The following is a 27,063-nucleotide window of genomic DNA, read 5'->3' on the forward strand; positions in this document are numbered from 1 at the left end:
GTACATAAAAAGATTGTGAATAAATGTGCATTCTTTTGCACAGTGGTGAATAAATGTGTATTTTTAGGTTGAAATAAAAAGTTGAAGATGTGTATAATTTTTCATAAATAAGCACAGGAACTGATTTTTTGATTAATGACCAACTATTGACCCAGATTGCATCAGGATTTCTGCCATATGTGACTATTAGAACCAATTAAAATTTAAAATCTTAAGTATGAATTCTGTTATTTTCATATTCTATATAGAGCTATTTATAAGACTAAGGGAATGGAATGAAAGACATACAAACTTTTCCTTGTGTCTCCCTTTCATGTATACTTTTCACATTTGAAGAAGAGTTAGAATAAGGATCTAATTCTCTTGCCTTCCCCTATGTGAGAGAAAGTGTGAGAAGAAGGTGAAATGATTCAACAAAGCATCACTATGTGTGTTTACTTGTTCCAGGAGATTCTTGTGCACAAGGCAGCAGCATCAGTTGCTCAGAGAGGGGAGCAACCCTGGTGTTCCAGCTCTGACTCTGGGAGTTTGGAGGCATCTGCATCACCCTGAGGTACTAGGCTCTCCCTAGAGAATTCTGTGTTAGGGATGACTGCTGACACTTAGGAATGTGTCATGCAATGAGAGGAGGAGTTGAAAAATATACACCAAGATTCAAATCTGCAACAAAATGTGGTTTCTTTATTTTCTAAAACTGATCTCGTCCTGCCTTGGAACCCCTGTTTTTGCTGATGGCAGAAAAATAATTGCACTTGCCAATTATATTTAAGTTATTCTCTTAAAATTCTAATTTATTACGAGTGTTAATTTTTACTTTCAAGATTTTTACTCCTTTTTTCCTGCTCAAACTGGCATCTGGATATAAAAGGAAGCTAATGTATCCTTAGAGTTTTGGAGGAGGACAGTCTCTTTCTCACTAGTCTTTGATGAGTTGCATTCATTTTGCCTTTTTCTTTGGAGGGCTGTGCATTGAGAGGATTGATAATAAAAGAAAGTAAATGAACTGGGATTTTCTTAGAACAATAGCTTGGGTGACTATATACTTTATTTTCAAAACTATTTTTAAGAGTAAAAGGGAGTACATCATTAATTAGCTCAAAACAATGGGCATTAGCCAGGAGTGTCCCAGTCAGACTAGAATATATCGTTATCCTCTAATGCCACAGAATTTATGCTCTGAGAGGTGGTCAACACCAGCAAGAAAAAGATTTCATCTATAAGATGCTCTAAAGCTTAAGAAACATGATACCCACTCTTAGTATGCTTAATAATGCCTTGCAGTTTCTCTAAAATGGAGCTAGAAGGAGTGCAGATTAGATACTGTGGAGGAAAAGATTAATGAACTTTAAGGCATAGCAATAGAAACAATCCAAAATGAAACACAGAGAGAAAAACAACTTAAAAAATATATAGAGTGAGCAAAGAAGAGCTGTGAGCAATCTTCAAGCATCTTAATATGCACATAATTGGAGTGCCTGAAGGAGGAAAGACAAAAAAAAATTGAAGAAATAATGCCTGAAAATTTTCAAATTTGGTGAGAACTATAAATGTACAGGTCCAAGAAATTCAAACCAAACCACAAAAAAAACCTTTAAGAGTCAGAGAAAAAAAGAAACCTTTCCTACCAAGGAACAAAGATAAAAATGATATCAGATTTTTAATGAAATAATACAAGTGAGAATACAGTGAAATGTCTTTCAAGTAATGAAAGAAAAAAAAAACTGTCAATTTAGAATTCTATACCCAATCAAAGTAGTTCTCAAAAACTGAGGGCAGAATGCTTCCTAAGACATAAAAAAAGCTGAAAGACTTCATCACCGATAGACCTACATTATATACAATTTTAAAGGGAGTCTCTAAGCAAGAAAGAAAATAACAGTAGTAGGAATATGAATATACACAAATGAAGAGCACCAGAAAATTGCAAATATATATGGGCAAATTTGTACATTTTTTTCTTTTTTCTTTTTTTTTTTGTTAGTTGGTCAAAGGGTGGTTAGATTTTTTTAATGTATTTTTTTATTGATTTATAATCATTTTACAATGTTGTGTCAAATTCCAGTGTAGAGCACAATTTTTCAATTATACATAAACATATATATTCATGTATTTTTCTTATTATTTAAATCTTTTTAAAAGATAATGGCTATTTAAAAAATAATGTGGGTAAGAAAAAATGTATGAAAATAATAGTATAAAACCCCTGAGAGAAAAATGAAGTATATTATTAGTATAAGATTATTAAACTGTGCACAAAGTGGTATATCACTTGTCAGTAGACTGTGGTAAGTAAAAGATACGTACTGTAAATCCGACACCACTAAGATAGCAAAACAAAAAGTAATAAATATTAAGCAAAAAACATTAAATTGGAAGGATAAAATATTTCTAAAGAAGGCAGAGAAACAGTAAAACAACAAAAAATATATAACTACAAATCAACTCAATAGACACAGAAAAATCATTTGCAAAATTCAACACCAATTCTTGATTAAAAACAAACAAAAAAGCCCCCCAAACTTCAGCAGACCAGGTATAGAAGGAAACTTACTCAACCTGAGAAAGAGAATCTATGAAAAAAAAAAAAAAAACTACAGCTAATAGCTTAATAATGAAATACTGAATGTTTCCCCCAAGATCAGCAGCAAGAGAAGGATGTCTACTCTCACCACATCTGTTCACTATTATACTAGAGGATCTAGCCAGTTCAGTAAGGCAAGAAAAACAAAGGCATCCAGTATTGAAAGGAAGAAACAAAACTGTATTCAAAGACAACCTGATTGTCTTTGTAGAAAATCTATTGGAATGCACAAAAAAGTTCAGAGAGCTAACAAGTGAGTTTAACAAGGCTATAGAATACTGAATCAGTATACTGTATACAAAAATCAATTCTTTTTCTATGTTAGCAACAATCATCAGTTAAAAGTAAAAAACAATTATCATCTCCATTATCCTTAGATAATATGAAGTACTTAGGGATAAATCTGATAACAGATATTTAAGTCCCATTCATTGGAAATATGTACCAGTGTTGAGTGAAATTAAAGAAAACCTAAATTAATAGAGAGACATAGCTTGTTCATTGGTCAGAAGGTATTAAAATATTGATAAGATGTTAATTCTCCCCAACTGATCTATAGATCCAGCTCAATCTGGAAAAAAAAAAAAAAATCCCAGCAGGCGGTTTTGTAGAAATTGACAATCTGATTCTAAAGTTCATATGGAAATGAAAAAAGACTTAAAATAGCCACAACAATTTAAAAAAAGGACAAATCAGAAGACTAAACACTACCTGATTTGAAGATTTATAAATCTACAGAAAGCAAGGCAATATGGTATTCCTTTAAAGGTAGACAGATTTATCACTGGACAGAGTACGGAGTCCAGAAACAGACCCACAAGTATATGGTCAGATGATTTTCAATAAAATTCAAAGGTAATTGGGTGAAGAAAGGATGTTCTTTTCTACAGATGGTACTGGAACAAATGGCCATTCATATGCAAACAAATAAATTTCAACCGATAGCTCATTCCATATACAAAATGAACTCAATTATAACATCTAAAACTATAAAACTTCCAGAAAAAAACAGGAGAAAACTTTTTTGACCTTGATTTAGGCAAAGATCATAAATAAAATACCAAAAATGTGATAAATTAGACTCCATCAAAATTTTTAAATTCTGAGAATTAAGCCACAGACTGGGAAATCTATTTGAAAACTGTATGTCTGATAAAGGGCTTGTATGCAGATTACATAAGGAACTCTCAAAATTGAAAAGTGGGTAAATTATCAAAAATTTTAATTGGGAAAAATATTTTAACAGACTCTTCACCAAAAAGACCTATGAATAGCAAATAAGCACCTGAACAGACATTAAAAATCATTAGTTCTTAGGAAATGCAAGCAAAACCACAAATACAAGATACCACTATACACCTATTAGAGTGGCTAGAATTAAAGTTTAATTATATCATGTGTTGGCAAGGATGTGGAGGATCTTTGACACTCACATACGGCTGTTGGCAATACAAAATCATACAACTTCTTTGGAAAGCAATTTGGTGGTCTCAAAAAGTTAAATAGACACCTATCATGATCTAGTCTTTACACTCCTAGGCATTTACTCAACAGAAATGAAAGGATATGTCCATACAAAGACTTAATAGACAAATACTCATAGAAGCTTTAATTGTAAAGCTGGAAACAACCCAAATGTCTATCAAACGTGAATAGATTAACCAAATTTGGCATATCCATACAATGGAATACTACTCAGCAATAAAAAGGACTGAGCTATTTATGAATACACCAACATGTGTGAACCTCGAAAATCATTATGTTGATTGAAAGAGGCTAAACAAAAGACTATTCACTATGATTCCATTTGTATAAAATTCCAGAAAATATAGAGTAATCTATAGTGTTGGAAGGTTGGCAGTGGTTGTCTGGGGATAGTAGGTTCATGTTAAATGGAGGGCAGGAGGGAAGGACACAAAGGAGCACAAGGAAACTTTCAGAAGAGATGATCATGTTGACTGTTTTGATTATAGTATTGATTTCATGTGTATATACATGTTTGATGCATCAGTATGATACCAAAACCTGCCTATTGACAGGCTTACTTAAATGCCTCAAGCTGCCCATCCTCAGGGATAAGAGGAAAGATCCCCTCCTACAAAAAATTAATTTCTTTTCCTCTCATACTACCAGGTATGAAACAAATGTCATCTTGCCACCCAAAACAATTTTATAAGGGGATAGGAGTTTGTGTATATTTCTAAATTGCAATTTAAAAATACTGTTTTCAAATCAACAAAAATGTATTAAGGCCTGTTGGGTAGTCTATCATACCCAGAATTATTTGGCAAACAAATAAGTATAAAAAGTTGTCTTTGCCATTAAAGAGTATGAAGTATAGCAAGAGGGAAGGAGGAAAAGTTTTAAATGAGAGAAATTAAATAGAATAAAAATTGTATATAACTTTATTACAAACAAAAGAGGTACTTCTCACAAGGCAGTACTTGGGTAAGTGTCCAATGAACAGTCCAAACGATGGTTGCCATGGGAAATCAGAGGTTCTTCAGAATCGGGGCTACTTGGAGAAGCTTTTCTTCAAAGATGTAGGACTGAAGTTTGGTCTTGGAGTGTTGTATAACATGCACCAAATGTTTGGCTAGAGCTAGGAAACACACAATTGCTTTTAATAAATTGTTGGGCTGGTGTTCTCTGTTCAGAGAGTCAATATGTTCAGGGAATGCACTGTTCCAGTAAAAAGTCAGTGCCTTTAGATGATGCTGCTGACAGCCCTGCCAGCAGGTCGCCCTTCTCCCAGGCCGAACACACAGTGTGACTGAAGTCTGAAGAGGTTAGTCAGAAATAGCCCATTTGTCGGAACTGAGATGTGTTTGTGGAACTATGTGTTGAAGCACCTGTACCCACCCATGTCTGGATGTAGTTATTAGTCCTTCATTTTCCCAAGTGGTAAACTTGTTCACAGATGTTACTGGAGGGAAAGAAAATGTTCAGTGTTTATGCAGCAGATCTGCTCTAAAGGAACCATTCTGCTCAACTGAGGAAATGCCACAGTTATTTTGGTATTTCTTTAATTTTGGAAGTCTGCATTATTTGCAGGGCTGACTAAAAGGCTTTTTTAAAAATCCACAAATAAACATCAAATTCCTGTTTAATATGGTGGATGTTATTGGTTTTTAAAAAACAAAAGAACAGTCAGTCACTCTTGCACCCACCCAAAAAGCCAGCGGACATTCTGGTATTGACAACAGAAACCTCATGACATAAGTTTTAATTTATTTCTGAATTGGAATATTTACCTCAAAAAGTAGGTGCTGCAGGAAGGCCCTTTCTATTCTTAGTTTCTGAAACTGGTAGCAAAGAGCAGACAGAGATAACACAAATTTAAGAGGAAGTTGCAAAATCGATTTTTCATCAGCAAGCAAGGAATTCCCATCTCAAAAAAAAAATTCTATTTCTTTTTAACTTAAAGCCTTTTCTGAACTGGATAAATAGAATGCATTTGTGTTCTTTATTTTATCCTTAATGCCTAAGAAAATGTTTATTGTCTCTCTGAAAATAAAGACAAAGAAATGGTAATTTACAGTTTTTTTCATACATGTATAACTTGTGTCATCTGGCAACTTGAAGTAATTCCAGGGTCAGTTGGGATCACCTGTCCTTTGATTAGTTTAAATAAAAAGTTGACGCAAGCCCCTTTCTAGGGGTTCTTACTTGGGGCTATTTTGCAATAACGGGGTGGGGAGAGAGGGTGTCTTTTTTTTCCTGGCTATCTTTCATCTTAAGTTCCTACTTCTATTGAATTTCTGATTTCAACTCTTCATTTCACCTACAGTCTAGGACACTGACCCATTCCTCCTTAAATACCACTGGCTGTGTGTAGAGGAGAGTTTCCAGAAGATATGGGATAAAAGGTATGGATGGGATGAGGTGGAGCACTTCACACTGAATATTAGGTATCTGTGTTTTAAAAATACTCCAGAAATTTCTATAACCAACAGGCCCTCTTTTCTAATAAGGACCTCGCTTCCTCGCAACACTGCAGCTCTCACCCCCCCCCCCCCACCCTTCAGATCTTGCTTAGCGTTTCACTGGTCCTCTAAATCCAAGATTCCTATAGAGTAGTTCCTCTCAAACTTCCCCCAGACCAGTGCTATCCAGTAGTGGTGATGGAAATGTTCTGTAATCTACAGTATACAGTATGCTAGCCACATGTGCCTACTGAGCACTTGAATTAAATGTCACATTTAATTTTAATTTACTTTTACATTCAATAACTATGTGTGGCTAGTGGTTATTACCTTGGATGGCACAGCTCCCAACCATTCAACATTGACCAAGAGGCCACTTGTTCTGAACTGGACACTTATTAAAGTGTGTTTCTCAAGAGAGATATTTAAAAACAGGACTAGTTTAAAAAAAAAAAAACCAGGAAAATAAAAGATTTTTTTTCTTTCCACTTGCTGCATACCTAATATGGCATGTGTCCCTGTGCATGAAACTTTGCCACAAAAATACTGAAAAGGGGAAAAAACAACCCTCAGTTTAGCCTTCAGTATTCTATTGCCCCAGCCTTGCTCCCTCAAATACATCCTTTTAAATATGCTTATACATTCATTTAGTGCTGGTGTCCAAATATAAATTAGTAAATCATGATACTGTGTTGAAGTTCCTGACAAATAACTTCTTAGATTAGCCAAACAATTTAATACATCTAAGTCATGAGTTTAAGATATGCAATTTGTGTTTCTAAATTTTAGGATACACTCCAGTTATACATATTTTTTCTTTTGTCAGTTGCATCTAAGGAAATTTGGCATGCTGCACAATGGGATTATGTGCATGATTTTCAGCTTAATCTTCCCTCTCAAAGAACTGAATATGCCTCTGCTAACGTGGTTTCTGCATCTAACTGTTATTTCTTTTGGTATAAAGAATACGTTCTGGAGCACTGCAGTTCTTTTAAAGGAAATATTACTTATCCCAAGAGGGTAGATTTTGTTTTATAATATATGTTTGCCTTCCACATTCCTTCCTTTAACATGTTTATTGCAATTGTTGATCTTAAACAGATGGGTTTTGTTTTGTGATTGAGTGTGCATTTAATAGATTCTGTGAACACTTCTCTTCACAAGAAGACCACTGACTTTTGAGACAAGGCCTAACGTGATACTTCTTTTCTGAAACACTACCTTGCTTAGCTGTTTGCTCATTCTACCTTTACATTTCTTCTGCGTTTGGCACCCAGTCATTCAGGTGTTTCACATAAAAATTCAGCATTTCTATTTACAGAGATAAGAATTATACACGAGCATTTCCTATTATGATTAGCATGGCCACCTTCTAGGTGTGCCTTCCTCCCTGCTTGGTAACAAGGCAGCTGCCTTCATTCTGTTGGGCAAAGGGAGTTCTGCCAAAAGAACATTTGTTATCTGACTAGTAATTTATTTCCTGTTAGTTATACTAAGTAAAATCTCAGCTCTTAATCCGTCAATACTATTGTTTCCATTATTAGCATCTCATCCTTCAAATTTTGAATCATAATGGTTAGTCAAATTCATATTTTGTCACCCATAATATATATTGATTAGGTTTTAAAGTCACAAATTTCTTTATTACATACTTTAGTTATAAAAGTAACATAATCATAAAAAGTAACAATCATGTGAATTAAAATATGAACTAAAGGAAAATATAATCCACCACTCTAATGTAATCACTAATTTATTTATTTTCACATAGTTATAATAATGATGGCCATATAATTTAGTATCTTACTTTGTAATCGTTTACCATTTTATTATAAGGCGTTTCCATGTTATGACATAGTCTCCTCAACCCTCTTTTTTTTGTAGTTAGCATTTCATTGGCTACATTATTCTATTCAGAGGTCACATAATAATTTATTTACATAATTCCATATTGGTGACCATTTGAAATATATCTGATATTTAAGTTTGATAAACAAGACTTTTAAGAGCATCTTTGTACTCATCATAGCTTTTTACATATTTTATTTAACCTATTGGGGGATTATTTATCTACTTATAGATTATTAATTTGCCTAGATCTAAATCTAATAGAGTGTATCTGTCTATATATGTTTATTATTAATTTACCACAATAGTTAAATTTTGAAACTCAAACATTAAGGAAGGGTACAATTGTGCAATAATATATAATTAGTATATTAGGAAGAGATACTTTTCTACAATGTTAAATATATTAATTAATTTACTCAAAATATCCTTTTTAAGCACTATGTCAAATACTATTCCTGACGTATTAGGAAAGCATCAGTGACCAAGGGAGACACCACCCCTGTCCTGATAAAGCTTTTCTTGTTATGAGTGGAGCAGACCAGTCTACAGAAGAGACAGTGCTTTGGATGGGAAAATAGATGTCCTAGGAAAACATGTAGATGGGGCTCAATCCCTTAATTCCAGAGCCCTCTAGGGCTTCCTAGAAGAGGTAACATTTAAATAAAGCTTAAAGAATAAAGAACTAGTCAGCAAAAACTGGGTGGGCTAGGGAAGAATAAGTGCGTTTCAGGCACTACTAATGGCGTGTGAAAGCCCACAAAGCAGAGGAAAATATGTGGTGGACAAAAAACTAAAAGGAAGTACTATGTTTGCAGAGGGAAGCATGTGTAGGAATATTAGAATGTTTCTTTCACATTTTAACATTCATCATCATCAGACTATCATTTCAAAGTCAGTGGAATGATTTGATGGAAACCCCCAAGGGAAGCTCTATTCAAAAAGATCTCCTACCATTCTTTTCCTGAACTTTGAAATCCCTACTGTTTCTCTCTGCTTTGGCTTCAGGTATTGAAAGCCCTTGCTAATTTGTGCATTTATTAGTGGAAAGGGTCACATGTCCTTAAGGAATGGGTTACAGTAGTGTTAAATTTTATGAACTTTTCAATAGAAACAGTTCCTACTGAGAGTTTCTCCTTAGAAAATGAAAACTTAGGTGTGTATCTTAGACTTGTGGAAGACTTGGAAAACAGGAGTAGGAGTGGAAAGAAGGTATTACCCCCAAACAATTGTGAAATAGCTCCAAATCATACCTTATTCACAAATTTTCCTAGTCTAAGCCCTGTCCACTGTAGCATTCTAGAGGAAAGTGGAAAATACTTTTGAAATATAACTTCTTTTCTGCATCAAAAGTGAGACCTTTTTCGTTTCATGGCCAATTTTTCAATGTAATGCAGACCAACAGAATCATGGTTTCCTTTATACTCTTTGGCTATTAGGTCATGCATTAGTAGGCACAACCCGTATTTAAGGGAGTCATGAAGAGTTGCACTAGGTGAGGAGTGTAGTAACTAATGCAGTTGTTGGTGCCAAAATTAGGGGGAGTAATTTAATTTTGATTTGGCTATAGCAATCATCATAGCTAATATTTCCAGTCTTATCACACGACATTTGTAATTCACTGTTTAAATACTATGGTAGTTATTTGACTATTATAAATATTCTCCTCCTTTTGGGCATGTGGTAGTTATTTTCATTACCTGCCCTCCTTTAAAGCTGTGACTTGCTTTTTGCTCAATGGAATGGGAATAAAAGTGATGTGTGTCTCTTTCAGATGGAAGCAGTAGCCCCTGGAAGATGGTATCAATCAGGCTTGCTTTGAACCATATCCATATAATAGCCATTGGGAAATGTGGAATTGTGGGAACTATTAAATGAAGAATGAATTCTCATAATCACAGCAAGAAGGAAAATGGACAATTACAAATCAGTATTTTTCTAGCTACACAGCCCCTGCTTTGTGGAAAAACTAGTAACTCTCAAATTCTCCCAGATAGTCCTGAAAGTTCCCAGGAAACTCTTGCTGTGCTCTGCAGCCAAATCTTCTGGCTGCAGTGTGCCATCTGTGACCTTCTCTTTTGTTCCAAATAACTATGGCAATGGCAATGAGCAAAGTAGTCGCTCTTTTAACAAAGCACAAGGACAGCTACAACCCCACTCATTAATGTCAGTTGAGTGTGGCAGAGACTGCTTGTCCCTCAACTGCATTCTTCACACTTCACATCTTGAGTTAAAAAACAAAACAAACAAACAAAACCTTGAGTTTCACTTGGTTACATGGTCCTTAAAGCCTACATGGCTCTTAATGGAAGGGATATCCCTTCCATTTTTCCTTTCCCCCTTTTAACGGGTTGGAATAGAGATATAATGGTGGGAACTTGAGCAACCACCTCATACCATGAGATGGAAGTCACATGATGGTGAAGCAACACATGTGAGTCCTTGACACCATGACACTGTATCTGTCTTATACTGTTATCACTCAGACTGTTAAATAAGACATAAATACATTTCTCTCTAATTTAAGCTACTGTTATTTTGTTTTGTATTACAGATAAGATTATAACCTAACTACTACAATGAGAAAATTGAGACAGTAAACATAAAGCTACCAAAAATTTGAGCAGAACTGGAAAGACTGGAGTTCTTTTGGAGGTAAAAGTACTTAAGGTAAAGCAAAGAAATTCAAAATGCATTGTTGACAAAGTTACACCCACCAGTGTTTGTTCAATACAAGAAGAACAGTTGTGAGATTTTTCCAAAATATTACTTGTTAGTAAACTTATGGTAATTCTGCAACCCATGTCCTCAGTACTGAACATCAGAAGATACCTATAAATGCCAGTGGATTTCCACAACTAACTTCACTTTATGAGCTCTACTGTGGGAAACAGCTTAATTCTCTTATTCTTCAGAATAGTTTCACTAAAAAGAGTAAGGCAGTAGAAGAAACACTTAGATATCTTTTGCCTCTCTCCATTCTCCTATTACCCTACTTCTATGCCAGGGGTTTAAAAGCAAATTGCTACAATCTTAAGAATAAATTCTTTTCCAGCAGCACATGAGTGAATGTTCTCTACTAGATATCTTGAAACCATAGAATTACCATTCTCCAGGCCCAGTGACTCTCCGTGGGCCATAGGCTGTAAGAGACAGGATTTGCCTCTGGGCTGATAGATTATAAGCCCGGTTCTGAATAGATCAGCTTAGTTCATGTAATAGATAAGAACTGTTTCTTTGCTCACAACAGAAAATATGACAACTGGTGACTTAAAACCCTCATGATATTTGTTATACCATTAAAATACGGAGTCTAGAGGTAGGAGGGCCCAAGATTATTTACCTTCAGTGGCATAATGACATTGTCAAATGCATGGACACTTTCCATTCTTCTCCTTCACTATGCTCAGCCTGTTGGCTTCCGTCCCTCTTGGATACAAGATGGCTAACACAGCCCCACACCCACCTCCTTCTTCAGTCCTATTCAAAAGCAAGTTAGAGGAAAGGACAGGAAGCAGCTTTCTCCTTGCACATCTCTATCCAAATAAAGGAGGAAAATCCTTACCAGAAGCCCTCTGTTACAAGTTACCTTGTTACTCAAATAGTGGTCCTCAGACCACACCTGGGAACTCAAAATGCAGCGTCTCAGGCTCCATCCTGGTTACTGATTCAGACTGCACATTTTAACAAGATCCCTCAGGTGATTCTTATACACAGTAAAGTCTGAGAATCACTGCCTTTGTAAACTGCTTCTTATGTCTTAGCCAGAACTTGGTGACATAGCTATCCCCGGATGGAAGGGATAATGGGAAAGTAATCTTCCTTTTTTAGCCTCTGTAGTGGGAAGCAGGGAAGGGAAAATGAGGCAGGGAATGACTGTTGGTGGGACAACTCCCAGGATCTGCCATAGTATTTCTCCAGCGACAGAGTGGTGCAGAATGCCGTGCTCCATGCAGTTCAGTGTTACCCACTGTAGCTCTCTGAGTTCATGGAACCTTTGAAACCTGCCCAGAGAAGGAAACACTGCCCTCAGCAGTAGTATTTTTAACAGCAGGTTGAGACTTTACCCTTGTGATTTTGGAAAGGTTTCTTATTTTTATAATCTTGAGGTTTAAGACTGTTGTCTGACCCTGGAGAATTCAAAGGAAAAATATTAAAGTTAGTATAATTGAAGCGAAGGTGAAAATTGTAAAATAGCAGGTTTCTTTTCACTTCTGGTTGGTGTGAAACATTTTTTCACTGAGAGCAGCAATAAAATTTATTTTTATGTACATCTTTTTCTTTGTTATGCATTAATTTTCTGTCCTTATTAAAAATTTACTAAGAAAGCCTTATAAGTATGAAATAACTGGCTTAGAGGATTTTAGTTTAATTTTTAAAATGAGAATTATGCTGTTTCAAAGTTAAACCATTAATAAGTTAAGCCTTCTTAAGTGTTTTATAAAGTAAAATTCTAACAAGTTTTCCAATCAAACACAGTAATAAAACACAAGGATAAAATGGCATATAGAAAAAGTAATAAAATAAAAATGTGGGGGACCTCTCAATCATGAGACAAGGACCTTGTAAACTCTGATTTAAGCCAATTTTGGTTTGACTTCCTGGTGATTATGTGATGATTTATGCATAGTAGTATAGAAATAAGAGATGTCCTTTTTTGTCTCAAAATACCTCTGCATACTTGTTTGAAGCCTCTAAATCAGTGATCTTTCCCATTCGTTATTTAAAGGACATTTTGAAAATGGGTTTTGAGCTACATTCCTATCTCTTCCCAACCAAATGTTTATTTTGTTTAATTCCATGGAAAAAGTATATTCCCAATGAACCCATCTTGCTGTTGCTTTACCTGTTTGATATAGCAGAATAAATTGAGTGTAACTCCAGAGAAACAGAAATTTTTACAGGAAAAAAAGCAGAGGAATCTTCAATATAGAGATGGTAGTTTGGCTTCAGAAATGCTGCAGACACATGCAAGAGCACGTCCTTAAATCAAAATTACAAATGAGTCAGTGGTCTTGTACAGACAAGCGAAGAGTTAGAGGGTAGGTCACCCCTTACAACACTTGGCATGTTTTAGGTGCACATAGTTCTCATCAAATTGGCTGGGAGGCCCCTACAGAGATCTCCTGGGAGACTGTGGTGCCCACTAAAACAACTGTGACTTTCAATAAAAATTTATGCCATGGATGCCAAAACAAACTTGTGAAAATTGTTCACTTTCAGGCGACCTGGACAAAAACCTTAGGAGGGTTGAAGTCATTATTTAAAAGACTGTCTATAAGAGCCAAGAGAAATGTATCCCTGATTTATTCGAATACAGGTTCTAGTAAATGGCAAATCCACAGTCAGCCAAATTTGCATTTCATACCTGGAACCTGAATTTGGCTCAGCCTAATCTGGCCAGTGAAAATGATGAGGCTCCTTGGCCCTTGCTCTCTGAACTGCTAAATGGAGATTTCAGAATATGGTAAAAACTGGATCTTAAATTTAAAGATTTGGTGATTAATTGGGAGTTTGGGGGAAGTCTTATTTTTCTTCTTTCAAATAGACTGTTCATTGAACTAAAAGGAAAATAATATTTTCAACAAAGCAAAACAGCAAGTTCGATTACGAAACTGGATGCCTTAAGGAAGTATTTTGTTTCTTTTTGGTATTTGAATTTCAGATTCTCGTCAAATATGAGTTGTATTCAGTCAGCTTAGTAGTAAATCAGAATGTCACCACTTGACCTTGGCAAAGTTACCTGGTAATGAGGATGAAAGGTGTATGGAACAGTTTGGGTCTGAGTCACCAAGTTTTCCTTCAACAGGACAAATGTGTCATCTGTTTTGTCATGGCTGGTCTTGAGCAATAGTAGCTGCGGTGGCCACAGAGAGGAATGGGCAAGGCATCAGGCTGCAGGTCAGGAGGTGATATGCACACATAGGTATACTTCTGCAAATGCACAGACTGGAAGAACGCGCAAGAAACTGGTAACAGATGTGCTGCTGCAGGAGGTCCTGAAGGGGGAATCTGGTGAGTCAGGGGTGGGAAAAGAATTTATTTTTTCATGTATATCATTTTTTAATTTTTCAATTTTCTACTGCACACACACACACACACACACCCCATTCAAGAAAATGAATAATAATATCAAAAGATAGAGTGAGAAAGAACATATATATATATTTTTAGCTCTGCATTAAACTCAGTGGATTATTTTCTCTCTCTGGACCTTAGAAGCCTCTTTTGTAAAATGAAATGGTTGGAGGAGGGTATAGCTCAGTTGTAAAGTGTGCGTGCTTAGCATGCATGAGGTGCTGGTTTCAATCCCCAGTACCTCCATTAAAAAAATAAATAAATAAACCTAATTATCTTCCCATCCCCCCAAAACAAAAAATAACTAAAGTAGGGTAGAGTTTAGCCTACAGAAATAGCTAATATTTGTTAAATCAGGGACTCCACAATTATAGAAAATAAAAATTTTCATCTGAATCTGCTGTTAGAGAAAGAATATACTATTACTAATAATATGAATCAAAAGTAGTATCTTATTAACCATAAAGTTCAAAATTCAATGGTTGTATATTGAGCATCTGCTCTGAGAAGGAACATTTGGGAAGTAATGGGGAAGGGAGAAGTTACTTCTTCTTACTGGTTGCAGCCTGTGGAGAACAACAGAGCAAGATGGCTAAAGGCCCAAAGGACATAAGAAACGGCACATTCAAGGGCAGAATGAATTAAGACCACATTCGCCTACCTGGGATCATCACTTCAGCAGAGCCTCTGCCCGTCTTTGCTTTATCTAGGAACAAACCGGTGTGACTGCCTTTGTCCAGCCCAGCTGACCTTGTCTAAGTAGCTTCCTGTAACTGGGCTCTGGCCCCATATGTTAGAGTTCTCACTTGCCCACAGCTCAGACATCTAACTTCGTTCTTGCCCACTCTAATTCCATTATAGCTTTCACTGGGGAAGATTCGGCTCAGTTCTCTGTCTCTGCACTTTCTCTAGTTGGCTTTTGCATCGCAGAAGTGATTTCACCCTTAGTCATGTAGGACTGAATGTCTGCCTTCTAGCTTGGGGCAGATGAAGTGGAAAAGAGTCTAGGCTTCGAAGTCCGTCAGGCAGGGCCTGCGTTCACATTTCAAAGGTGTCCTCACTTGGCTGTAGAAATATGACTAAGCTGCTTAAAATCTCTGTGCCTGCTGCTTCATTTGTAATGTAATCTCTTAGTTATGCACCATGAGTCTGGAAAAACCTGTTAACACAGGCTATTCTGGAAAGAAAGCATTCTCATTTGAACACATGGAGAGTCCAGAGCACAAGCCTCAACACTGGCACTACTGACATTTTGAACCAAATAATTCTTTGCTGTGAGGGGCTGTGTTGTGTGTTGTAGTATGTTTAGCAGGATCCCTGGCCTGTACCCACCAGATGCCAGTAGCACTCCCCAAATCCATATGTGGCAACCAAAATTAACTCTAGACATTGCCAAATGTAATGTCAGTGCAGGCGGAGGGGGATATTGCCACCAGTTGAAAACTACTGATTCAGAGGATGAGCTTCCTATCAAGTTTCCTTTTGGTTCATACAGAGTCAGACTAGGCTGGGTTTCTGGACAATATTGTCTTTTTCTGGTGTTCCTTACCATGAGTCTTCAATCCAGCTTTATTGGGCAGCTTGCTAGGGCAGTGGGGACATGGTTGCCACAGGAGTTAACTTAAGGCTTCAGAGAATTCAGAGAGAGCTTCTACAAGGCAAACAAACTTGATCTTGATGATCTTAACCAACTCTTTGGTAAAGCTTTCACATGTTATTACTGTAACCAAGTTTCTATCTCAGCAAAGATCTGCAAGAGATCAGGGAGGGAGGAGAGACAGAAGACTCCATCCTCTTGCAGCCACGGGAGAACTTGGGAGCAAGCTGCCTGCCTCAAGGTTTGACAAACAACTAAAGTAACCTGTCTCTTCTTTCCTTCTGGGATTCAGTGCTCTCTATCAACCGGCTGCCATCTCTGCCCACTCACTCAGCCTGGTGACCAGCAGCATCCACATCAGGAGCTGCAGGCCGTGGTTTAGTTTTTTGGACTCTGTTTGGATGGATTATACTTAGATTCATCAGGTCTTGAAGTCAGTCTGAGGAATCTGTACTTAAAAAAAAAAATCAATGGAGTGGTTAAGAGAGGAGAGAATTTCTTATAGGTGAGATGGTGACACCGTTAAGTGCATCACAGTCATTGTGGGTGATGGAAACTGAGAAATACTCTTGGCTGAGTTGATCAGGATGGCACTTGTGATATTCTAAGAGGATGCTTCAGTGAGAGAAGGGGATAGGAACCAAATGAGGCTGGAGAGAGTGATTAAAATGAAGGAAGATATGGGGAGAATGGAGTCAGTGGCTTAGACTCCTCTTTCTCAAGAAGGCAGGGGGGGTGCACACAGCAAATACAGATTTTTTTTTTTTTGAGACAGAGAACATCTGAGATTGTCTGAAGATTGAAGCCAGTAGAATAGAAGAAATCAGAGGTGCTAGAGAGGAGGGACGAACCAAGGAAGCAACATACCAGAGAAGAATCATCCTTCCCCCTGAAACTTGTGGAAAGAATTAGAATAAGAGGGAATTCCCGTATAATTTACTGTTTTCAATTAAGAAGTTGAAATGCCCCTTGTAAAACACACTTGAAAAGGTGAAATATTAGACTGTTATCAGCCATGAACACTCTAATTTAAACCAGCTTTAGGAATCTATGGGTAATAAACTAGTGATTAAGTATTTATTAAACATTTATTGTTTACATGCCCTAAGGATTTGGACTTCTGCCAATTCTCTGAAAAGAAAGGCAAAAGTTATTTCAAAATGTTTACATTATATTAAATAGAAAACTTTTGAGTATTAATCTGGATTTAACATCTTGTAACTTTTACTCATCTTCAACCAAGCTGGTCACTATTATCTCTTACAAAGAAGATGTGTGCTCAACTTAGAGGGCAAACATTTACTAAGCATCTACTATTACAAGTACTGTGTTTGGTTCTGGTTTAGTGGGTGTTGGAAAAAAGGTGGAAGAGCAGGGTGGAGAGCTGTGTCAGGACAGCTTGGAAAGCCAGAACTATGATGAGTTGCCCAGACTCACAGCAAATATTTAAAATCTAGAATCTCAGGGCCTTGAAACAGGAGGTTTTATAGCACAGTATATCCAAAGTATTTTATTATCAGTGGATATACTGAAGAAACATCCTTTGCCTGTAGGAAGTGAGATCGAAAGAAATCTTTCTCTTGCCCTAGCAATATTTTCACTGTGCCAAAAATAAAGCAAGGGAGTCCTCTGACAACTTTTTTCATTAGAGTCTAAGTCTGTGGCACATAAACAAATAATTTAATGTCCTCAGCTTAGATGCCTCATCAGTTTAAAACAGACCAATCACATACTCTTGCCTGAAGACAGTTGGCTGGGCTAGATGCTATTTTACAGTTCACTTGAGCTCCAAGAGTTCTATTTCTATGATAAAACCACTCAAATGCATAGAAAATATAATGCATTTATTGCCCCTTTTCAAGTAAGTCCATTTTTCTCTTGAATACAGCTAAGGGATAACTTACTGTAATTTTTTATTTTGGCAATTTAGAAGAGTTTCCATGGTTTCTGTGGCCTCTTGGTCACTTTTTCTGTGCATTGGCTTGACCATGAGACTGTCTGAGGCCAACATTGTCAGCTCTTTGGACTTAAGTCCCTCGGGCATGCCCTTCTCCCTGGGGGCAGTAAAAATTGGTTTGGGATGATGTAATCTTAGATAACACATTGGTTTGTAGGCCACCAAAGGGCCACAATACGTAAACAGATATAAGGCATATCTGTGGTATTAAAATTTCATGATGGGGATGTGGGGGGAAATTAGAAAAAATATCTAAAAAGACTTGGAGTGGGAGCAGTAATAAAAAACAAAAGTTGAGAAACTGCCCCGGGACAGAGAGTCCTGGGGGAGGTGGGGATATGAGTTCTATTGGGTAGGACTTTAACACATTAAATGCAATACTTTTTTTTCTTTTTAAGTTTTAGAGGTCTCTATTTGAAGTGTATCCTACCCCCTTTCATTCTAATCCACCATAGGATACATTTTGCAGTGTTTTAAATTTAGACATTTTCTAATGCAATGCAGTATATAATACTCAGTTTATTTAACAACTGTGTTGTGACAAAAGGCATATCTTGAAAAACAACTCTCTCCTTGAGGTCAGACTGTTCTGTGTGGTAATCTAGTAGAGAGGTCTTGCAACAAGCAAGGGAAGGAGAGTCACTGGACAAGAGAAAGACATACCTACATTTCAGTCCCAGATTTGCTTTGGCTTAGCCTTGCAATTAGGATCAAGTCGAGTAAAGCCCCGGAGTCCCAGCTTCCACACCTGTAAAACAAGGCTGCTGATGCTTCCTGTTGCAGGGTTATTAAAGGATTTAAGATAGCTGATGTCGTGGCTGTTTCTGAGTTAGGGGTAAGGCAAGGGGAAGTAAACAATAACTGCATAGAAGAGGGCGAGATGCCCAGATGCCCAGTGGACCTATTTTACCGAACTCCACAAACATCCTGTTTGAGTTCCTGCTGCTGCTGTTAAAAACAAACAAATAAAAAATTCTTCCACACAGAATGTAGCCCCTGCCCAGTTTAAATAAACTCAAAAAGACTATCAGTATCTTTCAGAGTAAGATTTGGACTTTGCATCCATTAAGAGACATCAGGACCATCAGAAGAAATACCAGCAAGGAGCAGCATTTCTCCTGCTCCATAAAATCACCATGATTTATTCCTTTAATGAAAAAAGGTAGGAGCTGGTGCAGGCACAACAGCTGTAGTTTTATGAGGGAAAAATAAGCCAGAATTCCTTGTGGCGGGGCTATTGCCACAAGGGGTCAGATCTGGCTTATTGGTAGAGGCTGGTATCATCCCACAGTGACACAAACCTGATTGGGTATCAAATAGCTTGAAATAACTCGCAGTTGTTTTAGGTGAGAAGAGCTTAAGCAATTCCAGACCTGACCAGCTCCATTTAGGTAAGGGCTTCAGTGACTTTGATCTGAGGTTGCATTGAATATCCTGACTGGGAACAGAAGAAGGAATACAGTGATCTGTAAACTTGTGCTGGTTGCCCACCTAGCACATGTGAGTGGTTTAACTGTCGCCATGAATCAAGGGCTTTTTTCCCCCAACAATGTTATAAATAGGGATGGGTAAATATTTTGGCTTCATCAGCCTCCAAGTATTTCTTCAGATGTTTTGGGTTCAACCAAATGGAATACGTCGTGCCGAGCACATTCTCCCTTGATTTTTTAAGGATTGTATGTGATTTATGGGAAATGGAATCCATATGTTTCTGCTTCATTTACACTTAAATCATCAAAAGTTTGTGTTGTAAAGCTCTACAATGTCCAAGATGACTTTTGAGCTTGATTTTTTTAAATGTAAGCTGCTTAAAAGTTTTTGTTCTCTAAAAGTTAGAGAGAGATACCTAGGAAGGCCTGTTTTGCAAAGATGAAATAAATTTGAATACCACGAAGTTCAATTAAAGCTGAAACTACAAACCCAAGAATTTCAAATGGGTCCAGAATTTGGGAGAAAACAAATCCTCCTCTCCAGCCAGTTTCCAAAGCATCTCTGATGAATGTGAAAACCCAGCTGGCAACTCAGCAACCCCACCAGGGAAGAGAGGGCTGTGAATGCACCGTTAGCTCCCCAGATAACACATGTGCCTGCTGCTGGAGAAATTGTTACTCTCGGGCCTCGTGAGAGCCCAGCCCAGACTGGTCACTCCAGTCCAGATAAAGAACTCCTTGCCCTATTTTAGCATGGAAATATCTGCTCTCCTGGTGTTTTCCCGGGGTTGTCCTGTCCTAGGCCAGCACTTCCTATCTGTTCTTCTGCCATCTGGCCCAAGTAGCTGGCCACTGGACTGAATACTGTGTGTGCATTTGCGACAGTGTTTATTTATTGGGCAATTTCTTTAGAGAAGTATCTTGTTTAGCTCACAATGGGGCTGAGAATGCATGCAGTTTGTATAAAGTAAGAAATATATTAACTAGGAACTCACAAGTTAGTAAGAAACCAAATGTAAAACTAAGTTTTCTTGCCCCATCTTGATATTAACCACTCTTAAAGCAGCTCTTAAGTCATGCTTTATCATCTACATATGGCATCTGATGAAAAGTTTCAGGAGAAAATCATCCAAATTAGAACTATTTTATGTGATAGTATAACTGAGATATCCTTAAATCTCTGTAGAGGATGTAACTGCTCACCTTAGAACATTATGGAATGTTAGAATTTGGAACTTCATTATCCAGTGGGGTCTTTAAACTGTATAGTCTGAAGTCATTTCAGCAGAAATAACAGTCCTGTGAATTACCTATATTTCCCAGTTCAATTATCTGGGCATGAAGGACAGGATTTTGGAATCTGGGAGGTTAGAGTTTGTTCCCCCTAATTCCTAACCCTAAGGGACATTTAATAAAATGTTTCTTAATTTCATCATCCAGTGATAACTGCTGTTATCTTATTGGTATACGTTCTCTAAGCAGATGCATGTTCTCTAGGCACAGGCACACGTGTGTGCACACAGAGTTTAATGAGATCATCCTGTTAATTCTGCTTTGTAGCTTCTTTTTTTTGTTTAGAAATATATTATGGACTTTTTTCCTGTCTTAATATACTGCTTTACCTCATGAGGTTTAATACTACAAAATTAAAACAATTTTTATAGGATTGTATGACGATTAGCTTAATATCTCAAAGTATTTTTAAATATAGGGTTTTAAAAGTCTTTATTTCAGATACACTTTTAAATGTTGGCCTTGGTTTTAAAAAAGGTTTCCTATATCTTTGGGCACTTTAGAAAATAAACTAATTAGCTTCTACATCTTGGATTTCGTCACATTTTAGACCAAAGCGTAATCCACTCTTTGAGTGCCGTGACAATGAGAATATCCATCTCCCTCTTTTAGAAGAGGCCAAGCTCTCCTATATAGTTGATACTTTTTAAAGACCCTAGAAAAGATCAATAGGACAATCAGCAATTTTTTTTTCTTCCTTAGGAAAACAAGTTGTGTTTTCACCCCACCCCTCCCCTGGCCTAGAAGAGCCTTGTGACTTAAATTTATCTGCCTCCCTTTGTGTGATGCTTAGTCCATTGGTAAAATTCCCAGAGTCAACTTCAAAGAAAGCTGAGGCCCATACTTATTTTGCTCTCTGTTTCTGAATTTCTTCACCCCTTGTTTTGGATTTTTTCAGTCTGTTACTATAGAACTCAGTCTTGTCCCTTTTGTTGACAGGTTGCCAGGATACATCCCAGCGACAAAGGCTGGGGTTCCTGTTCCTGGCGGCCAGCCTCACAACTACATCAACTCCCACAAGAGGAGATATGAATCGTGGAGCTCCCAGCTATTCTACTCCTGTTTCCACCAGCTTTCCCACTGAGGGGTTCAACAGGCCATGACAGAAGCCAAAATAGAAAGATAAAGAACAAATGTTACAAGGTGAGGCTCCCAGAAGGTGTATTCTTTCTCTGTGGTCTGGTAGCTAATCAAGTTTCAATTCTGACCTTTCAACTGGCAATGATAATCTTGATCTCCTCCACTTCCTTCTCACTAGAGTGTAGTAAATATATCCTTGCTATAGACAAGGAATTCAAAGAACAGTAATCAGTCCTCAAGTTAAAAAAAAAAAAGATAATACTAAACAAATTAGCAAATATTTTATTTCACTGGATGATATTGGCAATAGTGTGAACTATAGATTAAATGTTTTAATGGCTATAAGAGAATGAAAATTTTTCTGCAAAGAAAAGTTGATAAATATGTTCTTAACATTAATTCAGGATTATATGTTTATAAACTGGATTATCCGTGAAAGAAAACTGATGATAAATGCTATAGTTACTCAACTGACTCGTTAGGTTTTTTTAACTAATTGAGATAAAATTTACATGGAGTGAAATGTAACTGATCTTAAGTTCTTAAATTCAAGTTCCTAAAAATCAGTGATCTGGATATATGTATACAACCATGTAAAACATCCCCTTAATCAAGACATAGGACATTTCTGTTACCCAGAAAGTTTCCTCACATTCTTTCCAGTCAATCTTCCCTCCATAGCAACCACTGTTCTGATTTCTAATACTAGAGAATAATTTGGCCATTCATGAATTGTATATGTGTACAATCATATTCTTGTATCTGACTTCTTTGGCTTAGCAGAATATTTGTGAGAGTCTTCCTGTTGCTGTGTATAAAAGTGGTTGAGTTCCTTTTGTAGGTGATTAGTATTGCATTATAGAATTATTCCACATCTGTTTATCTATTTTCCTATCGATTGATATTCGGTTTGTTTCCAGTTTGGGTCTCCTATAACTAAAGCTGCTATAAACATTATTGCACAAGTCTTTTGGTGGACATATGTTTTCATTTATCTTGGATTTAAACCTAGAACTAAAATTGATGGATGATAGGGTAGATGTGTGTTTAACTTTATAAGGGGTATGAAATGATATGTAACTGTGGTTATAATTTACATTTTCTTGATGATTAATGAAGTTAAGCATTTTTACACAAACTTGTTGGAGATGTGTATCTCTTTTTTGTTAAGTATTTATTCATATTTTTTTCCCATTTAAAATGTTTCCTCCTTTTTATATCATCTTTATTGATATATTCTTCACATACAGTAAAATGCACCCATTTTAGATACATAGCTAGACAAGTTTTGACAAATGATTACATCCATTTTGCCACCAATGATGCAATAGAAGAGCATGTCTATTAGCCTTTGTAGTTCATTCTCCACTCACCTACCCACCTTGTAATCACTGATCTACTTTCTGCCACCTACAGATTAGCTTTGTCTGTTCTAAAATTTCATATAAATGAAATAAGTCAGTATATTCTTCTTTGAATCTGACTTCTTTTATTTGGTATAATATTTTTTAAAGGGATCCATGTCATTGTATATATCAGTAATTTTTTCATTTTTATTGTGGAGTAATGTTTTATTGTATGAATGTGCCATAATTTGTTTATCCATTTACCTGTTGATGTGTATTTATGTAGTTTTCAGTTTTTCACTGTTAAGAGTAAAAGCTTTGGTGAACATTTGTATATATTCTCTTTGTGGACATATATTTTCATTTCTCGTGGATAATTGTTTGTAGATAGAATGTCCATGTCATCAGGTAGGTATAGATTTAAGTTTATAAGAAACGGCCAAATGGTTCTCCAGAGTGGTTGTAATATTTCACACTCCCACCAGGCACATATGGAAGTTTAAGTTTTTTCATATCCTAACACTTGGTATTGGTATTCTTTTTAATTTTAGCCATTTTAGTGAGTGTATAGTTGTATCTCTGTGGTTTTAATTTGCGTTTTCCTGATAAATAACAACTAATGATATTTACTATTAGCTCATGAGCTTATGGATATTTTATACATTTTCTATTGTGAATAATCTATTCAAAGCTTCTGTCCATATTAGGCAACCCATACTGGGTTACTTGCCATATATGTATCAAATATGTATTGCAAACATTTCTTCCCAATCTGTGGCTTGCCTTTTCATTTCCTTAATGGTATTTTTTAAAGAGCAGAAGTTTCTGATTTATATGAAGTAAAGTTTTAAATTCTTTTTCTTTTATATTTAGGGCTTTTGTGTTTTATCTAAGACATCTTTACGAATATTGAGGTCATAAAGTATTTTCCTATACTTTCTTCTAGAAATGTTATAGTTTTAATTTTTATATTTAGTTCTATGACCTACCTTAGGTTAATTTTTGTGTTTGGTGAAAGTAGAGGTTGATATTAATTTTTCTATTACATGAATCCAGTTGTTCCACCATTGTTTGTTTAAGATTTTCCTCTCTCCATTGAATTATCTTGACATCTTTGTCAAAAATGAATTCACCACATATGTGAATTGTCCATATATTTCTGGATTCTATTCTGTCACATTAGTCTATTTACCTATCCTTTTGGCATCATTAATTTTTAATAAGTCAGCTCATCTTGGCTTGTATGTAATGAAGCAAGTATTCAAAAGAGATATGCAAGTGGAGTCCTTCCATGACTGCTTTCCAGTGGAACCACGCACAAGAGTTTGAACCAGGTTGGCTATTCTTTCTTGTATGTTGTCTACATCTTTTCCTTAAAATCACTAATCTGATTTTAAGTGATTCTGTAATAAGCAAAAGCCAAAAATATACAGTTATAAATTTATTCAAGAATGATAATCCCAGTAAAAAGGATGCATTTTTCAAACCCATTTATACAGAGTTTGGCTTATTCATTCATTTATTCATTCAGTAATTTATTGAGTGTCTATTGTTTTTCAGACACTGTTCTAGACGAAGAAAGAGGGAAGGAAAAGTTTTCTTTGTAATCTCTACCCTGCCTATTTAACAATGTACTTCTTACAATAACAGAGAAAAAAACCACTATGCCTGGTAAAATAAGCATCAAATTAAATGTTTTTATGCATTCCTATGAACTGACAGAAAATTATCAGTGCTCAAATGTTTACTAAGGAAAAGCATTTCCTCAGGCTTTTCAAGTTTGCTATCACTGTCATAAAATATCCATTTCTTTTGAGCCTGAGAATGTAAACTAGCATTTCTGTCAGCTGTATTTTCCAGCTTATTTTAGAAATTGAATCTTACATATTATTTCTAAGTCCAGTTTGTTCGCAAACTGGACTTTAATATGGCTGTTTCTTCTCTGGGTTTATATAATTTAAATGAATATTACTATATTCTTATTTTATTATTTTAAATGATTTCCCAAAACTCGCTGGTGAATGAAACATTTTCAGGAGTATACGCACTTCTAGAAATAAGTTGTAAGTGGTGAAGAATGTGAACAATTCCAGAACACCCTTTTTGAGACAGCAGTGGCGATTCCTTGTGAAGTCTTAAGAACGTAGAGAAGTATTTTTTTTAGATATTACAGCATACAAGTACAGCAATAGGCATATGCCATGTTGGGGGAACAAGAAGAGGACATGTAAAAGAGACAAGTTGTTAATAGCTTAGAAGTGAAGACAAACTGCAAATAGAATATCCCAAGTGCAGTGCAGGCAAATCTGTTTATTTCAGAGAAGACTCTAAGAGGAGCCTGATGGTGTTCTATGCAAGCAGAACTTGGTAGGCTGTTGGTTGCACTAAGTGCTATTTTATAAATTCACATTGATTAATAGTTGGATGTTTCACTGTTAAAATAGAGTCTCATTTGTATGCTCTGATTAAGGGGTTAGGAAGCTTTTCCTATAAATGATCAAATATTAAATAATTTAAGCTTTGTAGGCCATATGCTCTTCAGTTGTAAGGCAGAAACTGTCTAAGATAAATACATAAATAAGCCTGGCTCTGTTCCAATAAAACCTATTTACCAAAGGAGGTGGACAGCTGGCCAGGTTTAACCAGTGAGCCAGAGTCTAGCAACCCTTGTTCTAATCTTCAAGGTATTCTGATGAAGTATCTTCCAAATTATACGTTGTCATTTAAAGGCCTGTGGCCTCAAAACTGTTCTTCCTCTGAATACCCAGTATTTGGGACTCTTTTCAGAAGAGATATGACTTTGAAGGAGAATTAAACTTTGAAAGTCATCTGCACTCAAAACGCATGTGTTAAATAAAGACAAAGTATGAATAAACCCAGTTCAGGAAAGCCCAGCTCTGTTTCTACTTCAGTTTTCTACCTAGTCGTACAGCAGTCGGTGCACGTGTTTACCTAGTCATAAGACCACCTCTGTTGGGCTTGTCTAGCTCTGTTCTCAGGGGCAGCTCCCTGCCAGAGATAGTGGTGGCTCATTAACTGATGAACAGTCTTTACCTTGAGGTACAGGGCTTGGTCTGGTACATAGTCCTTGGCTGGATTCTCATGTCTCTTGGATTTGGTATGTGGACAATCCTTCCTCAGTATCCTTGGGTGGTTGGTTCTAGGATCCCTGTGGATACCAAAATCCATAGATCCTTATGTCCCTTATATAAAATGGCATAATATTTTCATATGACCTATGCACATCCTCCCATATACTTTAAATAATCTCTAGGTTACTTGTAATACCTAATACAAAGTAAATACTATATAAATAGTTGTAAATAAAAGGTAAATGATACGTAAATAGTTTCTGGTGTGTGGCAAATTCAAGGTTTTCTTTCTGAAACTTTCCAGACTTTCTTTTTTTAATATTTTCAATTCGCTGTTGATTAATTCCTCAGATGTGCAACCCACAGACATGAAGGACTGTCTGTAGTTACACTTCTAAACCTAGAATACTAATCCCTTGAGTTAGTATTGTTAGGAGGATTAAAAAGGGTGAGATGTTCAGATATCCCTAAGATTTGAGACAATACCACAAAATTAGCATTTAACCCTTTCTTCCCCAAAGTCCTTTTCTATTTTTATTCCTCTATTTAAATAATGAGCTTGATTTTTGTTTAAAAATTTAGTATAAAATCAAGCTAATCTTACTCAGCTCATTCAACAGTCAACATATTTTGTCTGTGCCCACAGCGTACCTGGCACTGGACTAGGTGCTGAGGATACAGCTGTGTAGGGAGCAGACAAACCCCTCATGTCTTACAGGTTACATCCAAGTGGAGGAGACAGATACTACATATGTAAGCAAACAAACGAGACAAAAACATATGCTGTTTAAGTGCTGTGCAGAAAATAAACAGCAGTGTCATAACTGTGTAACAT

The 27,063-nt window shown here is 36.3% G+C and overlaps 1 protein-coding gene across 3 annotated transcripts in view; it reads left to right on the forward strand.

Annotated features, from left to right (window-relative positions):
- The window catches only part of ZNF475 (zinc finger protein 475), an 83,126-nt gene that overhangs the window by 12,994 nt on the left and 43,069 nt on the right, over positions 1–27,063 (forward strand). Inside the window, exons 4-7 of one of the 3 annotated variants that reach the window (XR_010379555.1) lie at positions 448–553; positions 6,372–6,450; positions 10,910–11,025; positions 21,650–22,033. The gene's annotated coding sequence lies outside the window, so the exon portion shown is untranslated. Of the gene's footprint in view, positions 1–447; positions 554–6,371; positions 6,451–10,909; positions 11,026–21,244; positions 22,034–27,063 lie in introns of those variants that run through there. The other 2 variants (XM_064483432.1, XM_010998811.3) reach the window with 2 other exon arrangements.

This window comes from Camelus dromedarius, chromosome 3 (assembly GCF_036321535.1).
Source record: "Camelus dromedarius isolate mCamDro1 chromosome 3, mCamDro1.pat, whole genome shotgun sequence".
Lineage (NCBI taxonomy): Eukaryota > Metazoa > Chordata > Mammalia > Artiodactyla > Camelidae > Camelus > Camelus dromedarius.